Genomic DNA, 20487 nt, shown 5'->3' on the forward strand with positions numbered 1-20487 from the left:
CTTATAAATTGAAGAGAAACAGATTTGGACAGTAAGCATATACATAATGGTCAGCCACCAATTCCTAACAATTCCAAATTCATTTCTCCAAAAGGTCTGGAGTTAGAAAAAAGCAGAAAGTTAACAATCCAGGAAGGAAATGAAAACCATATTTTTTCTTTTACAAAAATTCAGGAAAGCAAAGTGAAGAAGATCTTAGGCAGTCAATGTGGGAGTCAGAACACTGCTGCAATCTGCCATAAAAGGAAACAGTGTGCCAGACTGTAATAAGATTCTACAAGGATAGATAACAGCAAATTAAGTCTTTGTCCCACAGACAAAAATGCCTACTGAGACATTTTCAAAGATTAAGGGTGAAGGACCAGTAACTTTCTGGCTTGTTTTTGGAATGTGCAGTTGCTATTGATCTTATAATAAAGAACTCGCAACACGGAATATTTCACTACCCACTAACTGTGGGTAAAGAATCACACTTCTCTAACCTCAGAATACCTGTAAGCAATTCCGAGTCTTTGTAATAATATAAATTGCTTCACATCACCCTGAAACCTTGGGATCATCCACCTAAGGAAGGAACAGTGAGGAAAATAAGATGATTAACTCCTGAGAAGAACAAGGGAGGAAAGATGAGTTGTCATCTCTAATGCAAATTAAACCATGAAAAAAGAGAGCTACCTGGGGGAACGGAAGTATTGTTCCACCAGGCAAGGATCTGATTTAGAGGTAGAAGCAAAGATTTTGATTCTGTTCCTTAAATACACAAAGATACGAAACACTGTTAGCTTTACTCCTCTGGGTCGTATGTTTTGTATGTTAGTAGGAAGGGTGGTCTCTAAATAAGCAAAAAGTAGATACTGATTAAGCCAGAGGTCTTTCTTTTCTTAGGGTTTTCATTAGTCTCCTCCCACTCTAATAAAACACATTACTCTCTTCACCATATTACTTTCTTTAAATCCGAAAAAAATCCTGGTAGTAGGATGGTGTTAGAAGCAGTGTTATATAATACAGTAAAGAGGAATGGAAGCCAAAAAGTAAAATTAAAAAGTTTATAAATTTTTCTTATGATTTTTGTCTTTTTTTTTTTTCTTTTTTCTTTTTAGGGCCACACTGGAAGCATAAGGAGGATCCCAGGCTAGGGGTCAAATCAGAGCTACAGCAGCTGGCCACAGCCACAGCCATAGCAATGCAGGATCCGAGCCATGTCCGCAAACTACACCTCGGCTCACAGCAACACCAGATCCTTAGCCCACTGAGCAAGCCCAGGGATTGAACCTGCAACCTCATGGATCCTAGTTGGGTTTGTTAACCACTGAGCCATGAAGGGAACTCTCAATTTCTGTCATTTATAATGTACCTCACTGGATGTATGGAAAAAAGAAAACATGTAAGTATGTAATAATAAGTGGTAAGGTAAGGAAAAGAACACTAAAATCAGAGTTTCTATAAAATTAGGTATTAAAGCTACATGCATGTCAGCACCCCAATGCATAAATACTTCTACAGTTCGAAATAAGTGGAAAAAATGTCAGCATTAATGAAAGACAAAAATCTCACTATCTGGGGAGGTTCTGTTTCTACACAGTCAAGCAAGCTTCTCTATCAGATGAAGAAGACCCTCTCACAGATAATTACGATAAACTCTGGAGAAAACAACCTCCTCAACAATTGAACCCCGAGAACTGAACACAGAGAAGAACACAGAGAAGACCAGATTGGGATGTCTTCCTTCCATTCTTCCTTTCTCCTTCCTCCCTCCCTCCCTCATTTATTTCACTTATTGTTCTGCTTTTGGCCTACTAGCAGACCACAGTCAACATTGCATGGGGTCATTAAAATTCTAATAGGAAACATATAGTTTTTCTTTTTCTTCTTTTTTTTTTTTTTTGTCTTTTTGCCATTTTCTTGGGCCGCTCTCGTGGCATATGGAGGTTTCCAAGCTAGGGGTTGAATCGGAGCTGTAGCCGCTGGTCTACAGAGCCACAGCAACACAGGATCCGAGCCGCAACCTCATGGTTCCTAGTCGGATTCGTTAACCACTGAGCCACGACGGGAACTCCGAAAACATATAGTTTTTCTAGTCTAAAGTATCAAAAGACAGAGCCTGCAGCAACAATAGTCCCTAAAAAGTAGAGGACAAGGATTTCCAGAAAAGAGAGAGAGAGCTATAGGAGGTAGTTCAGATTCTGTGTATAAACTCCACTCAAATCTGGCTGATTCTTGAACCTTGCATACATAGAGCAGGCTGGCTGACAATAAAACAATTTAACTAAACTAAACTGATGCCCAAGAGAAAGAATTTCCCACTGAGTCAAAACAAGTCAATTGTCTGCTAAACGAAAAATATTAATACCTTTTGAAGGAATATGACAAAATTCAGAGTGTCTACTAAATAAAATGTCTAGGATACAACAAAAAATTAATCAATACATGAAGAATCAGGTATATGTGACCAATTATCAAGAGAAGAGATGGAGACCAACCCTAATTTTTAACCCATTATTTTAAGTAGCAGGTGAGGAATTAAAAGCAGTTATTGTAACTATTTTCAGCCTGGTAAAGAAATACATTCTCTTAATGAAAAAAGGGAGGAAATCTTAGCAGAGAAGTCAAAACGATATTAAAAAAAAAGAAGAACCAAATGAAAATTGGTTCTGAAAAACAATGGCTAAAATTAAAAGTCACCGAATGGGCTTAACAGCATATTTAAATATTAAAACATGACATTAAATATTTATTTATTTATCTATTTGCCATGCCTGCAACATGAGAGTCCCTGGGCCAGGGACTGAACTTGCATTACAGGAGTGTCCTGCACCACAGCACCGACAATATCAGATCCTTAACCTGCTGAGGCATCAGGGAACTCCCTAAGTTTTTTTTTTTTTTTAATAGAACTACCATTGGTTTAAAACATTATCTAAGTTCCGTGTGTACATTAAATTTCTATTTCTGTATACCCTATGGCATGCTTGCTACCAAAAAATTAGAAACATGACAATTTAAATGACTGTGTATATCTGTATATGTATATACACACCCATACACATACATATACAGCATAGTAAATCAAAAATAGTTTAAAATGATAGTCAGTGAAATCTGAAGATAAATAAACAGAAATTATCTAATCTGAAAACTACAAAGATTAAAATAAAAAAACCATCAAAACCTGTGAGATGACATCCAAAGATCTAACATATATGTAATCAGTCTCAGAAGAAGAAAAAAATGGGGAAGAAAAAATATATGAAGAAATGATGGTTAAATATCTCAAATTAGTAAAAGATAACAAGTTTTCAAAATTAAGAAGCCCAGAAACCCTATACAGTGTAAATACGAACAGAACCACTTTAAGCCTGTCATAGTCAAACTGCTGAAACACAAAGAAAAAGAAAATACCTAAAAGGTAGCCAGAGAAAAACAATATATTACACACAAAGGCCAACAATTTAAATGATGTCTAACTCCTCATCAGAAACTATTAAGCGCAAGGGTGCCAATGCTGTCTTCTTACAAAGTGGAAATCAAGAATACTGTCTTACACTTGAGAGAACACGAAATACAGACGCTAAAAATAAAGTATCTATGCCTGCAATCAATAAAACAAAAAACAGTGAAAATTATGTTGAGGAGAAAAGTGGGAGCACTGCAAATAGTCTTACTGTTTCATGAGGTATATTTAAAGCTGGTCAATCAAGGAATTTCAGCAGAAGCATAGTAATTTAGATATGGAGGCAACCACTGAAGAAAGAGCAAAATGCGTGTAGGCAATTATCCCCCAGAGGAATGGAGTCAGGAGTAGAAAAGGATGAGACTGGGGACTGGAGCTTTTCATTTCAAGACACTCTGTACTAGTTGATTTTTTTTAAAAATCATGTGTATTTATACTTTCATTACAGCAAGCATACACACAGTAAAACTACTAGAGAACCAATGCTCCTCCCTGCTTAAAATTCTGAAACCCGTAAGTACTTATTTATTGGGTAACTTTAACATGGAAGACATTATGATAAGCACCAAAATCTGCTTTTACTTTCTCAATACCTATCCCTGACATTTCTATACAGGGCTGCCAATAAGACAATTGGATTTACCAGCAATAAGAGAATTTTGAGGTTATTTATTTATTTTGCTTTTTAGGGCAGCACTGCAGCATATAGAAGTCCCCAGGCTAGGGGTCAAATCAGAGCTGCAACTACCAGCCACAATTGCAGCAAAGTGGGACAAGAGCTGCATTGGGGACCTACACCATAGCTCATGGCAACGCCGGATATCCTTAACCCACTGAGCCAGGCCAAGAATTGAACCTGTATCCTCATGGATACTAGATGGGTTTATTACCACTGATCCACAACACGAACTCCCAAATTCTGAGTTCTTGGTATGAGGATATGGATGATATTTTAAAGTCATCAGAATGTATTAGGTCACCTGGAAGACAGACTAGGCAGAGAGAGAGATCTTCTAATATGATATTCTTCTTGAGCAATTAGATTTCCTTTCATGACAATGGTTAGGGCTACGAGCCCCAGCTTCCTATTCATGCATTCTGTCCCTATCCTGTTCTACTTTGGAAAATGGGTCATACTGGGTTATTTTTATTTTTTATTTCCCCCCACGCTTCTCTCCTCCTATGCAATCAGATATTGTAGCTTTGGCTTTGAAATTCTGAATAGTCCATGATTTCAAACTCTGAAATTTTTTACATACTGATAAGCCACAACTAGTTTCTCTTCATACTATCATGCATTTTCTTTTTTCTCCAATTTCTCACTAGCAAATTTCTTAAGAGTTTCTTATTCATAAATTGATGTGTATTTTCATATCTCTGTCTCTAACACTTTCACTGTATTCAAAAGTTATCTTGAAGAGCCTCCAAGAACTCATTTTCCTGATTTCCCATTAATGTAAACTATCATGAAATCAAACTCTACAATCTGGAATCTTGATGATTTATTTGAAAAGAGACAAATGTTTGTATTTTAAAAAATATTTTGGAAAAATGATCAAATGTATTGTGTCAATGCTATTATGCAGAAATACGTAATTAATACATAATATAATCATTGACTTACACCATCTCAAGATATGAAGGGTGCTGTCTAACAATGCTCTCTATATCTTAAGTCCAGGATTGGTAGACTACGGCTTGGTAGTTGATCAATTTATCAAAAATCCTCAAAGTGGGGAAAGACAAAAATTATGTATGTATGAGTCACTTCACTTAATATGTAAGTATACTTATTCACCAAACTTTTAATGTAAAGCCATGGCCTTTTTGTTTGAACATGAGTTCCAATTTTTCTTTCTGGCCTAAACTGCACTAATCTATTCAATTGATTTAAAATAAAGCAAAAATGTAGACAACCTAAGCATAGGCGGATTTTTAAGTTTTTTTTTTTAATTGAATAAACCTGACATGCTACATTCTGTAAATTTAAAGTGCAGAGCATGCTATTTTGATGTATTTACATACTGTAATCTAACTGTTAAAGCAGTGATATTTATCACATTACATAATTATAGTACAGGCATATATTCATTATACTGAACCCTAGATCTCTGTGGTTTATTTACTACTCATTACAAGTTTATACCCTTAAATACCAATAATCTTATCCCCCCCATAGTGTTTTCACCCTAATTCAGGTTAAACTCTTTATTTTTTTTTTAGCAAATTACCTTTACTGACATTTCAACTGATTTTTTTTCCAAGTTTTTAACATAATTTTCCTAGGAATAATACTTTATAGATGCCCTCTTCCTTGCATTCATACATCATTAGCTAATGCATATATAATTTAATTATATTATCATAATAAGACAAACAATGGGCATTAATTTAACTGCCTCTCAGTAAGCACATCCCACCAGAGGGATAACAGAAGTATCTGGGTGTATTAGAAGGTAGCGAACTGTCCTCTATATCCACCTTGTCCTGAAAACAGTTAGTAGGTGTTAAAAAGGAATGAAGAGCACTAATCCTGCAAATGCTTAGGTGAAGGTCAGTTAAGAAAGCATCTCATCCCCGGTAGAGCTCATCTATCCTGCCCACGGCACAATTATATGCAGAATGCAGATGAGAACAGAAGACTGGACTCAGAAGCCTAACTGGACATCTTCAGATGTCACCATGCCTGTAAGGCACCAATTATCAAGACTGAGATTTGGAAATACACACAGTTTAAACCCCTGCCAATCCCTCATGGTGACTGATGAGAGCCAGTGCCCATAATTAAAAGGACAGTGATGACCTAGATAGTGATGGAGTGGGAAATTAAATTAAAGCATGGGTGGATTTCTGTGAGAGGGAGTTGTTTACAGTTTGTCATATTTCATTCTCTAAAACTATACTATTTTTGTGACCATCTGCTAGCTATATACTTTCCAATAAACTATTTGAGAAGTACAGTGTGAAAAGCAATATTAGTAACATTAAAAAAAAAAAAAAACAAAGCCATTTTAGACGATAATGTTAGCAAAAAAATGCCTCCTCAAAATCCAAGGCATAATCCAGGAAATATTATTTAGAATTAAATTAAAATTATGTTGGAAGTAGAAGAAGTAGCTCATAGTTCAATGTCACACTGCATAGACAAATGAAATATTGTTTAAAATAACCTAAGCTAAATAGACCAACTATTGACATATCTACAAACGCTATTCATTAAAGCAATGATTTGTCCTCAGAACTGGGGAGAATAGCAAATACTAGGTGTCTGGTGCAATGAAGCGAAGTCCACAACACAACAGAGAAGACGGAGTGGTGAGAACAAGAAAGCAACAGGAAACTTTAATCTCAGGTCTGCCTAGTTAAGTATGACCTTTGTTTGGTACTTAAAAGTGAGAAACTTTGTTATATTCACAGTATATCCCCAACCTCGGGCTTAGGTAAACTACTTCATAACGTCAGAGCAACTTTTCAGTATGAAGTTCTTAAACTAGGCCAAAACTGGCATGAAGAAAGCTCTTTCTTTCTTTTCTAGGCATTATTATAATGTCTACTGAGAATCCTAAGAATCAGGGAGGAGTCACCCTCATCTGCCATACTTATTTTTAGCCTCGGTTTAAAAATGTTTCCCATCACAAGCCTGATCAGTAAATAAAGTGATGAGCAGAGCATTTTTAAGATTTCATTTTTTAAAAACCTCGGTGAGCAAAGGTTCTTAACATTATACAAGGGTTATCTGCTTTGGCCTGCTTGAATGAAAGTATTCAAGCTATGAATATCACTGAAGCCCTAGGTAAGCTCGGAATGTTTTATTGATCTATTCAACAAATGTTTATTGAACATCTATGAATATCTACTATATACCAGGCGTTATGCTAAGACTGAGGATATAGGGAGTTCCCACTGTGGCTCAGAGGAAATGAATCCAACTAGTAACCATGAGGATGAAGGTTCTATCCCCTGCCTCACTGAGTGGGTTAAGGATCTGGCATTGCCATGAGCTGTGGTGCAGGGTGCAGACACGGCTTGGATCCTGCGTTGCTGTGGCTGCAGTATAGGATGGCAGCTGTAGCTCCTTTTGACCCTTAGCCTGGGAACTTCCACATGCCGCAAAAGACTGAGGATGTAATAATAGAAGGGGATAAATACTGACATGTGGAATCGAATTATTTTTTTTTTCTGACAGCAGAGCAACTAATGAAATTCAGTAGTTTGAAATTGATTTTTATTTTATTTTTTGTCTTTTTTTTGTCTTTTCTAGGGCCGCACCTGAGTTATATGGAGCTTCCCAGAGAAGGGGTCCAATTGGAGCTGTAGCTGCCGGCCTACGCCAGAGCCATAGCAATGCCAGACCCGAGCCATGTCTGCGACCTACACCACAGCTCATGGCAACGCCAGATCCTTAACCCACTGAGCAAGGCCAGGGACTGAACCGGAAACCTCATGGTTCCTAGTTGGATTCGTTAACCACTGAGCCACAAGGGGAACTCCTGGAATCTAATTTTTAAAAAAATGATACAAAAGAACTTATTCACAAAACAGAGACAGACACAAAGATTTTGAAACCAAATTTAGGGCTACCAAGGGGAAAACACTGGGGGGACAGATAAATTGGGAGGCTGGACTGACATATACACACTACTATATCCAAAACTGATTAAGTAACAAGGACCTACTGCATAGCACAGGAAATCTACTCAATACTCCGTAATAGCCTCTATGGGAAAGAATCTGAAAAAAATGTATACCTAATTCACTTTGCTGTACACCTGAAATTAACACAACATTATAAGTCAACTCCACTCCAATAAAACTAAAAAAATTTTAAAAACGCTAAAAAAAAGTTAACAATGTTTGAGCAATTATGATCCAAAAAGCATTTTAACTCATTTAATCCTCCCAATAATCCTATGGAGTAGATGCTCTTATTATTTCCTTTTTATAGATGAGGAAACTGAGGCACAGGAAGGTTAAATTACTTGCTCAAGGACACAGAACTAGTAAGTGTCAGTTAGGATTCAAATCCAAGCAGTCTGGCTTGAGTATACAAACTATGGTATGTGGCCTTAATAATAAACTATGCTGTTAAATAATTAAAATTCATATTTTAAATAAATGCTAAAATGTAAGAGGTCACTGTGCACTGAATGTACAACTTTACCATAATTCTAAGTTTGTCATCATATCATAATATGACAGCATATTTATTCACACTTTTTTGGAAGGGGGTTCTTTTAAATTAAACAAGGAAGGGGAAATTATATACTTATCAGTTTTTATTCTTTGAATATAAAACCATTTTTCACTGGAAGTAATATAAATTCATACCGAAATACTCTGAACATTAATGCTCATCAGATCTATGTTACAGAGAGAAGCCAATGCCAGTATCTACTGCTCTTGACAGCAAGGTATTTTCTAAATCCAATTATGCTTTAAACCTTCTGCTCAGAGCTTTTACTTTCTGCTCACTTTAAAAAATTAACAAGTAAAAGTGAGAAGTTTCCCTTCTCACCAGAGGAAAAACTGGAAAAGTAAAAAAGATAGAGAAAGAGATAAATTGGATCTGGAAACTGCCAATAAATGACATTACCCATCATTAATTATTACCAAGTATATTACTATCTACTAGAGGCTGTTGTAAGCATTTTACCTGTAAAAACTCACTTTATCCTTACAAACCCTATGGGAGTTGTTATATACCTATTATTTCATAGATGAGGAAACTAAAACACAGGTTACACAACATACCCAGTATCACTGCTAGTTAAGGGGCAGAATCTGAACTACTACACCGTATCAGAGAAATTAATGGAGAACAGTTACCTTGTTTTAGGAATAGCTTCAGCTATGTAAAAATGTTTAAAAGCATAGTTTATTCGGGTAATGATGTTAAATAGCAAGAAACTCATCTTCAAAAGCCTTGAACAATCATTTATGATTACATATTATAGACACCAAGAAACAATTAGAACTCTAAAAGTGTATATCAGCTGTGAATTTCTCATTAGATGCTTCCTTCTTTCAGCTCCACTCCCTCCTTGTAGACCACTGTAGCTGAGAGTTTGGACTACAGTTCAGGAAAACAAAAAGCAAATCACCTAACAACAACAGATTCATGGTCCCATATGAACTGGTATTCTTGATCTCTAAGTGAATTTGAAAATAGTGATTAAATATTTCCTAAAACCCCCTGAAACCACAGCATGTTATAGTTTTACCACTGTGGTCTTCCCAACACCTTTCAGACTGCTCCTTATTGATTTCATCTGTCTTTTAACATGGGTTTTTCTCTTTTGGTCCCTTAAGTGGGATATTTCTTAAGGTTTACTTCTTGACCCCTGAGACTAGGAACTGAAGTTAGAGAAAGACTCAGGCTGGAATCCTCCTTGCTTTTATCTTAATTGCTTAATGGAGAACCTGACTAGGTCTTATTTTCTTGATTTAAAAGATCATGGCTATAATAGTTCAAACTGTTACTGGAAAGTTCAAATGAGTTAAAGTGAAAATAATTCCAGGGGGAGTTCCCGTCGTGGCGCAGTGGTTAACGAATCCGACTAGGAACCATGAGGTTGCGGGTTCGGTCCCTGCCCTTGCTCAGTGGGTTAACGATCCGGCGTTGCCGTGAGCTGTGGTGTAGGTTGCAGACACGGCTCGGATCCCGAGTGGCTACAGCTCCGATTCAACCCCTAGCCTGGGAACCTCCATATGCCGTGGGAGCGGCCCAAGAAATAGCAACAACAACAAAAGACAAAAAAGACAAAAAAAAAACAATAATAATAGTTCCAGGGTATTCAATAAATGCTCACTTTCAGCTGAGGATGGTGGAGGAAAGAAAAAAAAATGCCTGGTAAATGCTCATAACATATCCATTCCCCACCTTTTTCTGTTTATTTGTTGTATTCTCATTCTTAAGAGATTTCTATCTAAGAGTTTTAAGTTATATCCTACTCTCTATGGGTATAACTTCCAAATTTATACCCTAAAGTCTTACTCTTCAAATGTAGTGTTGAAACTACATTTCCACTCTAATATCCTGCTATCATTTTGAACTCACTGTGTCTCATTCTCTCAAAACCAGATGTCCTAATCTCTCTGTTCCTATTTATGAGGCCACCAAGATTCTTAAAGTCTTGGACTCATCTCGGACCGATCTTCCATATTCCTGGACACTACAGCTGGTCAGTCATCAATCCGCTTATTCCTCAAAACCTTTTTCTTTGTACCTTTTCCACAGCTAGTATCTTAGTTTACCACGGCCTGGTTTTCTCTTCTACAGCACCCTTTATGAAACCTCTATCCAAACGAATTGATTTACCATTAGAATGTGTCCCGTACACTCTTGCTTCAATTTTTTACTCGTGGCTTTATTATTTCACTTTCTAATCTACATGATAAATACGTTCTTTTCTCTTATTAAAAAAGTAATATTCTTGGGAGTTCCCATTGCGGTGTAGCAGAAATGAATCCAACTAGGATCCATGAGGATGCAGGTTTGATCCCTGGCCTTGCTCAGGGGGTCAGGGATCCGGCGTTGCCATGAGCTGTGGCATAGGTCACAGATGCAGCTTGGATCCCATGTTGCTGTGGCTGTGGTGTAGGCTGGCAGCTGCAGCTCTGACTCAACCCCTAGCCTGGGAACCTCTATATGCCATGGATGCAGCCCTAAAACGCAAAAAAATTTTAAAAAAAAATTCTTTAAAATACTACAGCAACAACTCATCTGGGGAATTCGAGTAAAATGCAACTTTTCCATAATCATCTGGAGTATCAAAGTGATGGCTTTCATGCTTTGTTCTGCACAGTTATCCATTCTTCTTTCCTTATAAATGACATGACTTCCTTTGGCCACTTATTTCATTAAATGTACTCCTTAGAACACAATTACTTGTTGCACATGATTTTGTAGGAGTTGTGTAAGAAAAAAGATATGTGTGGGGGTGCTGATGTAAGTTTTAGAGATGCTAGATCAAGCAGTTATATAAAATGCTAAAATGTTACTTCCCCATTGCCATTCTTCATTTCAGATATGAAGGTACCCCTTTCTCATCTCACTATAGCTTGACCCAGCTCCATACCACTACTCACTCTTTTGAACTGAGTAATAAGCCTTTCAGCTTTTACCAGATGCATTTTGCACCCCTGCCTCTTGATTCTCAATCTATTTCTCCAGAGAAATATATGCATCTCTTAATAAATGATCTTAATTTCCTAAAAAATGATACCCAGACCAAGAGATCTAAGTAGTATGTCTTAAACTTGGGAATTCATAAAGATAGGTACTAGCACATTGGGGTATTCAAATTTAAAGGAGAAAATGTGGCATGTTTTCCTGAAGAGATGAGTTTTACTTAAAGATTTTTCTGGAAAACATTTTTATGATTTTAAAAAACGCAGAATGTAAACTATTTTAAGAGGGAATATATGAGACTTGCAAAAAAAAGTCCAGATTTGCTTTTGGATACCCCTTTAGGCTACATCCATGACCCTCTGGTTTACTTTGAATTCCTCTGTTCTAAAGGTACTCCCAAGGAAAAGTCCAAGAACTTTTGGACAGTGGAAAGGAAGGGTAGAGAATGATCACTTAAAAAATGTTTCTTTTGTGCTAAGAACTATACCAGATATTTCACATATATATATATATAAAATCTTTCTTAATGCCTACAATGATACTACAAAAGGCATTATTTCATTAACTCTATAGAAGAGAAACCAGAAAGGTAAGCATGTCCCAAGCTGCAGAGCTTAAAAGTGGTTAAAATGTTTTACTATATAATGTTGGATTGTAAAGAAGACACATTTATCATAGATATATTGTGATCAATATGAGAAAAATTAATATGAATCACCCTTTTAAAATAATTTATCACCAACATGAGACTTTCAGTCTTAATGTAGATCCAGAGAGAAATGAAATAAACCTTAACCAAGTTTAGGCTTTGGTTAATGGAAACTAGGGAAGAAACCTAAGCCTTTTATATTTGTAAATTTTATATATTATTTCCCTCCACATTTCCCCCCAAATGAAAGCAATGCCTACTTTCAACTAAGATATTACCCAGTTATCTGTTATATGAAAAATACTGTAAATACTTTAAAGGATTTCAGGAAGTAAACCTGAAGATGTCAAACTATTTTGAAATTGAGGGGTTAAACTTTAAGTCTGAAGCATGAGGCTTAATTTGTTCACAGAATGCTGCCAGTTAAATCTGAAACTTGAATTCTTAGATACCGAAATAAACTGGATGGCTCTTACTTTAAGAAAAGCTGGGATATGATATACAAATTCACCAAATCAACTTAACTGTAGAATCTCTCAAAATAGGGATCTTCACTAGTGGATTTTAAATAAGACAATCTACAAACAAATATATACAACCTTTCAGGAATATACCCATTAGGCAAGGACTCAAATATTTTTAAAAAAAATTATACGATGTGCCAAGAAAAATTACTTTAAAATGAATGGATCTGTTATTAAAAATACTAGCCTTATTAAAAATATCCAAATCAGTCTCTGTTATTATCAATAAGAATTATGGTTTCAGAGACAATGAAATACAAATTCTTTGTATATATACACTTATGAAGATGGACTAATCAAAAAGGAATATTAACTCACAAGGAACACAAGTATTAAATATACATAAATTTTAAAATTCATAATTTTGTTGCATTGCAATGGTTAAAATGAGATCAATTTAGTCAAACTGATCTCACAGGCTTTCAAATAAAAGCAAAATATCACTACTAATGATAGAAATGACAGTAAGTATAAGTGATTAATACCTTCATTATCCTTTAATATATTAATTCTCCCTTTTTAAAGGTTTTTTTAAACATTGGGCAAAGTCATAATTATAGAGCTATAGGCAAAAAATCTGAAAAATGGAAGAAGGAATACAATAAAAATATAATAATGGCAAACACTAGTAACTTGCATTTAGATTTATAGTAATTTAATTTAAATTAAAGGAACCCAGTTACATCCTTGAAGTTTATCTACTCTGAACAACCTATATTAGAGAACAATTTAAGGAGATAAATAACTGAAAGAATAAGCCCAGATGAAATGCCTTTTTCTTTTGTGAGGTAGCTGAAGATTAGTCTAAATATTCTAATTTTGAACAATCAAGATGCTACTTTTGGTACCTTCCTAAGTTAACATGGTTAGCTGAGGAACCAAAAAGAAAAAATAATTAAAAGCCAGAAAATGGACAGAGTTTTTTGAGAAAATTTAATCTGTAAATTCAATTTTTCTTAGAGGGATAATTTCCCAAATGATTTAAAAACACAGAAAGATCGGTAAATCTCTAATTTATCTTTCTCATCTGGGAAAACAGACAACATAAATCAAAAGAACTAGCACATAATGTTAAGTTAAAAAAAATCCTTAAACTATGCAAGAACAACCATCTGTAAGCACTCCAGTTAATGAAATAAGATTTGATGTATTAATTAAGAAAGCATGCTTACAAAATTCTAGATTTCCATACTTTCTTGTTAATGTGTTTTACTTATAAGGAAGTAGAAATCTATTCTGGAATCACAGCGTAATTAAAAAAAAGCAATCTGACTGATACATTTCATTAAAACACTGAGTTAAACAGCTTTAAGATGACATGTTATTTTTAAAAATATGAAACTATTTTAAAAGATTCATATACACACACATAAAAGAACACAAAATGAAAAATAAATGACATTTATTAATGGCTTGCCTAAAAACTAAGTGTAAATTCTCTTAGGTTGCATTTTTTTCTACAAAGCTCCAAGTAGGCCTTATAACTCAGAAATCCATGTAACACACAAATAGTCTATTCATCATACTCACAGGCTTTAGTTTTTCTTCCTCATTAATCAATACTATATAGTCTTTTCTCCTGAAAACCTGAAAGGTTTCTTCTTATTCATTGGTCATGCTGTTATCAGATTTGACACGTCAGTAATGATTCACACGTTAATCTTCTCCAGCCAGCTCTTCGCACTGCCCAGAACTTGCTGTGCGTTACAGGTGATACTTCTTACAGCAGATGCTGGTTATGGTCCCAAAGCACATGTGATGCTCCCAAAGGACCTCAGAAGCCCTAACAACATCACCTGCTTCTTTTTGTATCCAGAGATGCAACGTGGTACCTATTTTGAACAGCTAATGATTTCAAGAACGATTACACAGACGAGTTCTTTTCATTAGATTGCTTGACATAAGCTTGTCCTTTCAGAATACTGCAGCAAATATAGACTGTAAACTCCCTTAGGAAAAAAGAAGTATTTTTATATAATTTTTCTCTGTGGCGCAGTTTAGTTTACCCTTCTGTTAGAGCAAACTGCTGGAAGAACTGGTTCTTAGGTTTCTAATGGCGCAGCGTTAACATAGTGAATGATTCACGGATGTTCTTAACATTCAGGAGTAACAGGGAAGGCTAGCACTGCAGCCCAGGTCCAGAGCTGATGAATGGTGCAGTGCTGCTGTTGTCATAGCAACCGAAGGGAAAAAAGCAGCACCATATAAGGAGCTGTGACATGGATTCTGGGAACAATTTATATTAAAAAGCTGTAAGCGCCTCATGCCTTAAAGCTATAAACTCCTTTCTTACTAATTGCTCCTCAGATTTTACTCTTCAGAATGCTTACATCAGAGTATGTGAATACGTATTGCAAAATACAGTAAGTAGACACTAAACAAAAAACTACATATTGAGGTTTCTAAAAAGATTATTAATACTTTAGCAAGCTAATATGTGCCTGTAATATGAACATAATTTATTAGGTCAAATGGGTAAAATAAGGAACTCTCTAAATTGTGAGACAGCAGAAAATTAATTTTTAAATAAGTAGAGACGTTAAAAACTTGATTAGATATGCTTTTCATTTAGATGGAGCATTAGACATACCAAAGCTGCAGAACCATTGATTGACCAACATAGTAGTGATGGTTTCAATTTCAAAGACAGGCATACCACCTCCTGTACTCCTTACAGATGCAGAAAGGTTCAAAAGACATGAACTGCCCTGAAAGTGCTCACAGCCTTTACTCATGATCAAGGAAATTCCTTGTGTCAATCACTGGTGAGAAAGAGCTACTATTCCATTTCATGCTTCTGAAGACCTTTCCCTTCTGGGCCTGAAGAACTTTTCTCTTGTTGCAGCTTCTCCTCACCTCCCTGAAATACAGCAGAATCCCTTCTCTTTCAGTGGACAGCAAATAGCTTCAGAAAAAAAATCAGGAGAGAAGAGGGAGCTAGGAAAAGTGTCAATGCATGGTTTAACAGTGGTAATGGCACTCTTGCTGTAGTATTCTAAACACGGCTCTCAAATGACTTGTATGGGGAAAAAAAAATCTTTCATGAGCCTTCTGAAGCATAGTTCACTTCAGCACTATCTATTCATCTATTTAGAAAGGGCAAGTCTATATGGAATTGCTCTACATCTTATCAACATGTGCTTCTTTCCCATCACCACAGATTTAATGAAACTTTCAGATACAAAGTAAAGCAAAACAATTAGGTAAAATTTATTTGTTCTCTATTGTTCTTTTATGTGGGCAGCATTACTGCCACAATAATAATTCTGGAATAATTACATATTTGTTAGTCACAGGTTTTTGTTGTATTAATCTCCATAAATTTACTGATGATAACCTCAGTAAAATGTGAATAAAAAGGACTGCAATGTTGGTTGTAGGAAGGATATGTACTTGGCTAGTCTTCTAACTGTAGTTGTAATAAAAGGCTCAGTTGCGTACTAGACATAACCCTGGGTAAGTTACTTAACTCCAACCCTCAAATTCTTCAGTAGGGTCTGGGTAATAACATATTTTCTACTTTCTTCCTAAAGATACTATAGAAATAAAATAATGTAATGCAAAGGCTTGAAATTCTAAAAATCTATGTCACCTTATTTAAAAATATCTAATTAAGCAAACTAGCAAAGATAAAAAGGAAAAATGGATTTTAGTGGAACTCAACAACATGGAAAAGAGCCTAAAAGAGTGAATTTTTGTTCAGGCTAATTTTTATGTTTGATTATTTGGTATCAACCTTTTGCACCAATTTGTTGCAAGGAGGTATTTCATTTTAAAATTATAGAAAACAGAGATTCTCTGGTATAGTGTTAAAGGGTTAAGATGATCATGTAAAGGTAATTCTACTGCCTGACACGACTTACAAACATCTTTAGAAAATAACATGGAAACAAAGAAGCATAAGCAATTTCTATAGAATAGTAATACTAAAGATCATGCAATATAAGAAACCTGTTTCAAATGATCAATTCCTTTTTCTCTCACCTAACTAGAAAACTGTAAGGCAAATCTAAAAATGAGCATTTGTGTTAGATTTGAAAATTCCATGGGCAGCACACCTCAGTTCTCTGTTTCCGTGACAGTCTAACTTATATAGCGTTTTTGTTTTTTTTTTTTTTTAAATCAAGTATTTTCTTGCCCCAGCGGTTACTTTTGAGGGAAATTCTCTTTGTGTATTTCAGAATACCAATAACTTAGTATTTGAAGAAAAAGAGGGCAAGATCCCCTCTTCCTCAAATACAGTTGAACTGATCCATTAGATGGATTCTAGAATAATTTTGGGAAAAAAAATGCACACTTGGAAAACAATTTTCCCACTAACTTTCACTTTAATGTTGCTTATGCTCTGCAGGAGCTGATAGGGATGAGGACATGGTTAAGATATTTTAAAAGACAAAGTAAACACGTTGTATTTTTTGCAAAATTGAGCTTAACAAAAGCAATTTAAGGGACTAAGCTATTCCCATGACTACTAATTTTTAACTCCCTTATGATTAATTTAGGCAAGCCATTCTAAACCTCACACAGAGTTTTATATTTTTTACTTTTTTTTCCCCCAATCTTCTTCATTTGTAAGCTTTTTCTAAGGAGCAACCATCAGTGCTAAACTCTAGAGTGATTAAAGGTAGGATAATACTTATGAAGAGGTGAATATATTAAATCTTTATTGTCACAGCATTAAGTAAGTATCCTTCTTACTTATTATAGCAATTCAAGCTTTGGCCAAATTTCTAACGAGCACTCTTCCTTTCCTAGGAATGGCTATTGCTCCAGACCAGGACTTCAACTTGTAACAGAAGAGTAATGACTAACAGAGAAGAGAAAAAAATGCATTCTTAAAAAATCATATAATGTGGCCTGTACACATAACACAATTATTCATCTGATGATCAATAAAAGTATTTTAAAAACTGGTAGGTTTGGACATATTGAGAAGAGGTATTTCTGTTTAATGAAAGCTATGAATGATACTTTAGGGATTTCTCAGGGTAATTTTTATTATATATAAAAATTCAACCTATCAGTAAAGTCAACATATCAAGTTTTTACTTGATACAAGATACATATATCAATCTTCTTTACCTCACTTTACTTAATTCACTAAAAAAACCCTGAATTTATGAAATTCACTAAATGATATAGATGTACATATGACTTTAAAAAAACCAGTCACTTTCAGAAAGTCAGAAATACAAACTTTAACCAGAAAAGGAGGGAAGGCATGGATTAACCAACTCCAGAATATCTCAGAACACCACTAATTGTGTCTAAATGAAACAGATCATTCATATACATAGAAGATTCTCAAATGGCCATATTTCTTACTTTTAAAAATGTAGTCAATGACATGAAAGAATGAATAACAATGGGATAATGTATTTATAATAAAGAAAATGCCTATGGAACACTCTGCCCTCTGGTGTTTAAAATGTTCACCAGAGAGTCAGCATTCTGTCATGCCATGTATTTATTACTCTGACAAGCCGAATGCATCAATTAGGGCACATAATTTTCATAATGAGAAAAACTGTGGTTTAGCATTATAATAAGTTCTATTATTATCATGTGGAAATATTCTGTGCTAAGCTTTATATAAATTCCCATACTATAATTTACTTCCTCTTTGGAGAGCCACTAAGAGGATTTCTTTTTGAATCATGGATATTTCCTTATTTGCCTTCCAAGACACTTTGTGACTGAGGGGTATTACTGATGACCAATATTACTTAGCACTTACATTCAACATCTGACACTTTTTGAACTGCTCACATTCCATAGCAAGTGGGTAGACAAGCAGGGAAAACAGGGTCAATTAACTTTAAAAATAGATTTCCTAGGAACTGTGCCAGAAAATTGTGGTGAGTTTTCTGGGGGAAATAAAAAAAAAAAATCAACAATGAAGGATTTTTTTTTCTTTAAACTTCATTGCCATCTTTAGAATTGATATTCAACTCTTAGAAAAACTACACACTAGCCCAAAGGATATCAGAGATTAACCAAGTAGATGCCAATTTTTTTCAACTATTACTACTCCTTTTATTATTTCCCCCACACTGACTTAAATTTTAAAAGATTTTATCTGTCACCAACAGTGCAGGAGGGTTCCCTTTTCTCCACAGCCCCTCCAGCACTTGTTATTTGTGGATTTATTAATGATGGCCATTCTGACTGGTGTGAGGTGATATCTCACGGTAGTTTTGATTTGCATTTCTCTTATAATCAGTGATGTTGAGCATTTTTTCATGTGTTTGTTGGCCATCTTTGGAGAAATGTCTGTTCAGGTCTTTTGCCCATTTTTCCATTGATTGATTAGTTTTTTTGCTGTTGGGTTGTATAAATTGTTTATATAGTCTAGAGATTAAGCCCTTGTCCGTTGCATCATTTGAAACTGTTTTCTCCCATTCTGTAAGTTGTCTTTTTGTTTTCTTTTGGGTTTCCTTTGCTGTGCAAAAGCTTTTCAGTTTGATGAGGTCCCATGGGTTTATTTTTGCTCTAATTTCTATTGCTTTGGGAGACTGACCTGAGAAAATATTCATGATGTTGATGTCAGAGAGTGTTTTGCCTATGTTTTCTTCTAGGAGTTTGATGGTGTCCTGTCGTATATTTAAGTCTTTCAGCCATTTGGAGTTTATTTTTGTGCATGGTGTGAGGGTGTGTTCTAGTTTCATTGCTTTGCATGCAGCTGTCCAGGTTTCCCAGCAATGCTTGCTGAAAAGACTTTCTTTTTCCCATTTTATGTTCTTGCCTCCCTTGTCAAAGATTAATTGACCATAGGTGTCAGGGTTTATTTCCGGATTCTCTACTCTGTTCCATTGGTCTGTCTGTCTGTTTTGATACCAGTACCACACTGTTTTGATGACTGTGGCTTTGTAGTATTTCTTGAAGTCTGGGAGAGTTATGCCTCCTGCTTGGTTTTTGTTTCTCAGGATTGCTTTGGCGATTCTGGGTCTTTTGTGGTTCCATATAAATGTTTGGATTGTTTGTTCTAGTTCTGTGAAAAATGTCATGGGTAATCTGAAAGGGATTGCATTGAATCTGTCCTGGCACAGCCACTATGGAGAACAGTTTGGAGATACCTTAGAAATCTACACATAGAACTTCCATATGACCCCGCAATCCCACTCTTGGGCATCTATCCGGACAAAACTCTCCTTAAAAGAGACACGTGCACCCGCGTGTTCATTGCAGCACTATTCACAATAGCCAGGACATGGAAACAACCCAAATGTCCATCGACAGAGGATTGGATTCGGAAGATGTGGTATATATACACAATGGAATACTACTCAGCCATAAAAAAGGATGACATAATGCCATTTGCAGCAACATGGATGGAACTAGAGAATCTCATCCTGAGTGAAATGAGCCAGAAAGACAAAGACAAATACCATATGATATCACTTATAACTGGAATCTAATATCCAGCACAAATGAACATCTCCTCAGAAAAGAAAATCATGGACTTGGAGAAGAGACTTGTGGCTGCCTGATGGGAGGGGGAGGGAGTGGGAGGGATGGGGAGCTTGGGCTTATCAGACACAACTTAGAATAGATTTACAAGGAGATCCTGCTGAATAGCATTGAGAACTTTGTCTAGATACTCATGTTGCAACAGAACAAAGGGTGGGGGAAAAAATGTAATTGTAATGTATACATGTAAGGATAACCTGACCCCCTTGCTGTACAGTGGGAAAATAAAAAAAATTATTAAAAAAAAATAAAAGATTTTATC

The 20487-nt window shown here is 35.5% G+C and overlaps 1 protein-coding gene and 2 long non-coding RNA genes across 29 annotated transcripts in view; 1 reads left to right on the plus strand and 2 right to left on the minus strand.

The window, feature by feature from the left end:
• TANC2 (tetratricopeptide repeat, ankyrin repeat and coiled-coil containing 2) overlaps positions 1-20487 on the minus strand; it is a 365101-nt gene that overhangs the window by 198808 nt on the left and 145806 nt on the right. For 5 of the 27 annotated variants that reach the window (XM_084984080.1, XM_084984079.1, XM_084984078.1 and 2 more), the window contains exon 1: positions 14286-14876. The exons of the other annotated variants lie outside the window; for them this stretch is intronic. The gene's annotated coding sequence lies outside the window, so the exon portion shown is untranslated. Of the gene's footprint in view, positions 1-14285; positions 14877-20487 lie in introns of those variants that run through there. 27 annotated transcript variants of the gene reach the window in all.
• LOC146398066 (uncharacterized) overlaps positions 1-20487 on the plus strand; it is a 1038644-nt gene that overhangs the window by 77710 nt on the left and 940447 nt on the right. The gene's annotated exons all lie outside the window — the stretch shown is intronic.
• On the minus strand, positions 1856-12460 carry LOC146398067 (uncharacterized). Its single transcript, XR_014821004.1, has 2 exons — positions 7880-12460; positions 1856-7436 (listed from the first exon to the last, which is right to left on the minus strand). It is a non-coding gene; the product is annotated as an uncharacterized LOC146398067 (long non-coding RNA).

The sequence above is a fragment of the Sus scrofa genome, chromosome 12 (genome assembly GCF_054392235.1).
Source record: "Sus scrofa isolate SSC_HxYL_T2T_F1_AM1 chromosome 12, Sscrofa_HxYL_maternal_Yorkshire_Landrace_v2.0, whole genome shotgun sequence".
NCBI classification, from domain to species: Eukaryota; Metazoa; Chordata; class Mammalia; order Artiodactyla; family Suidae; genus Sus; species Sus scrofa.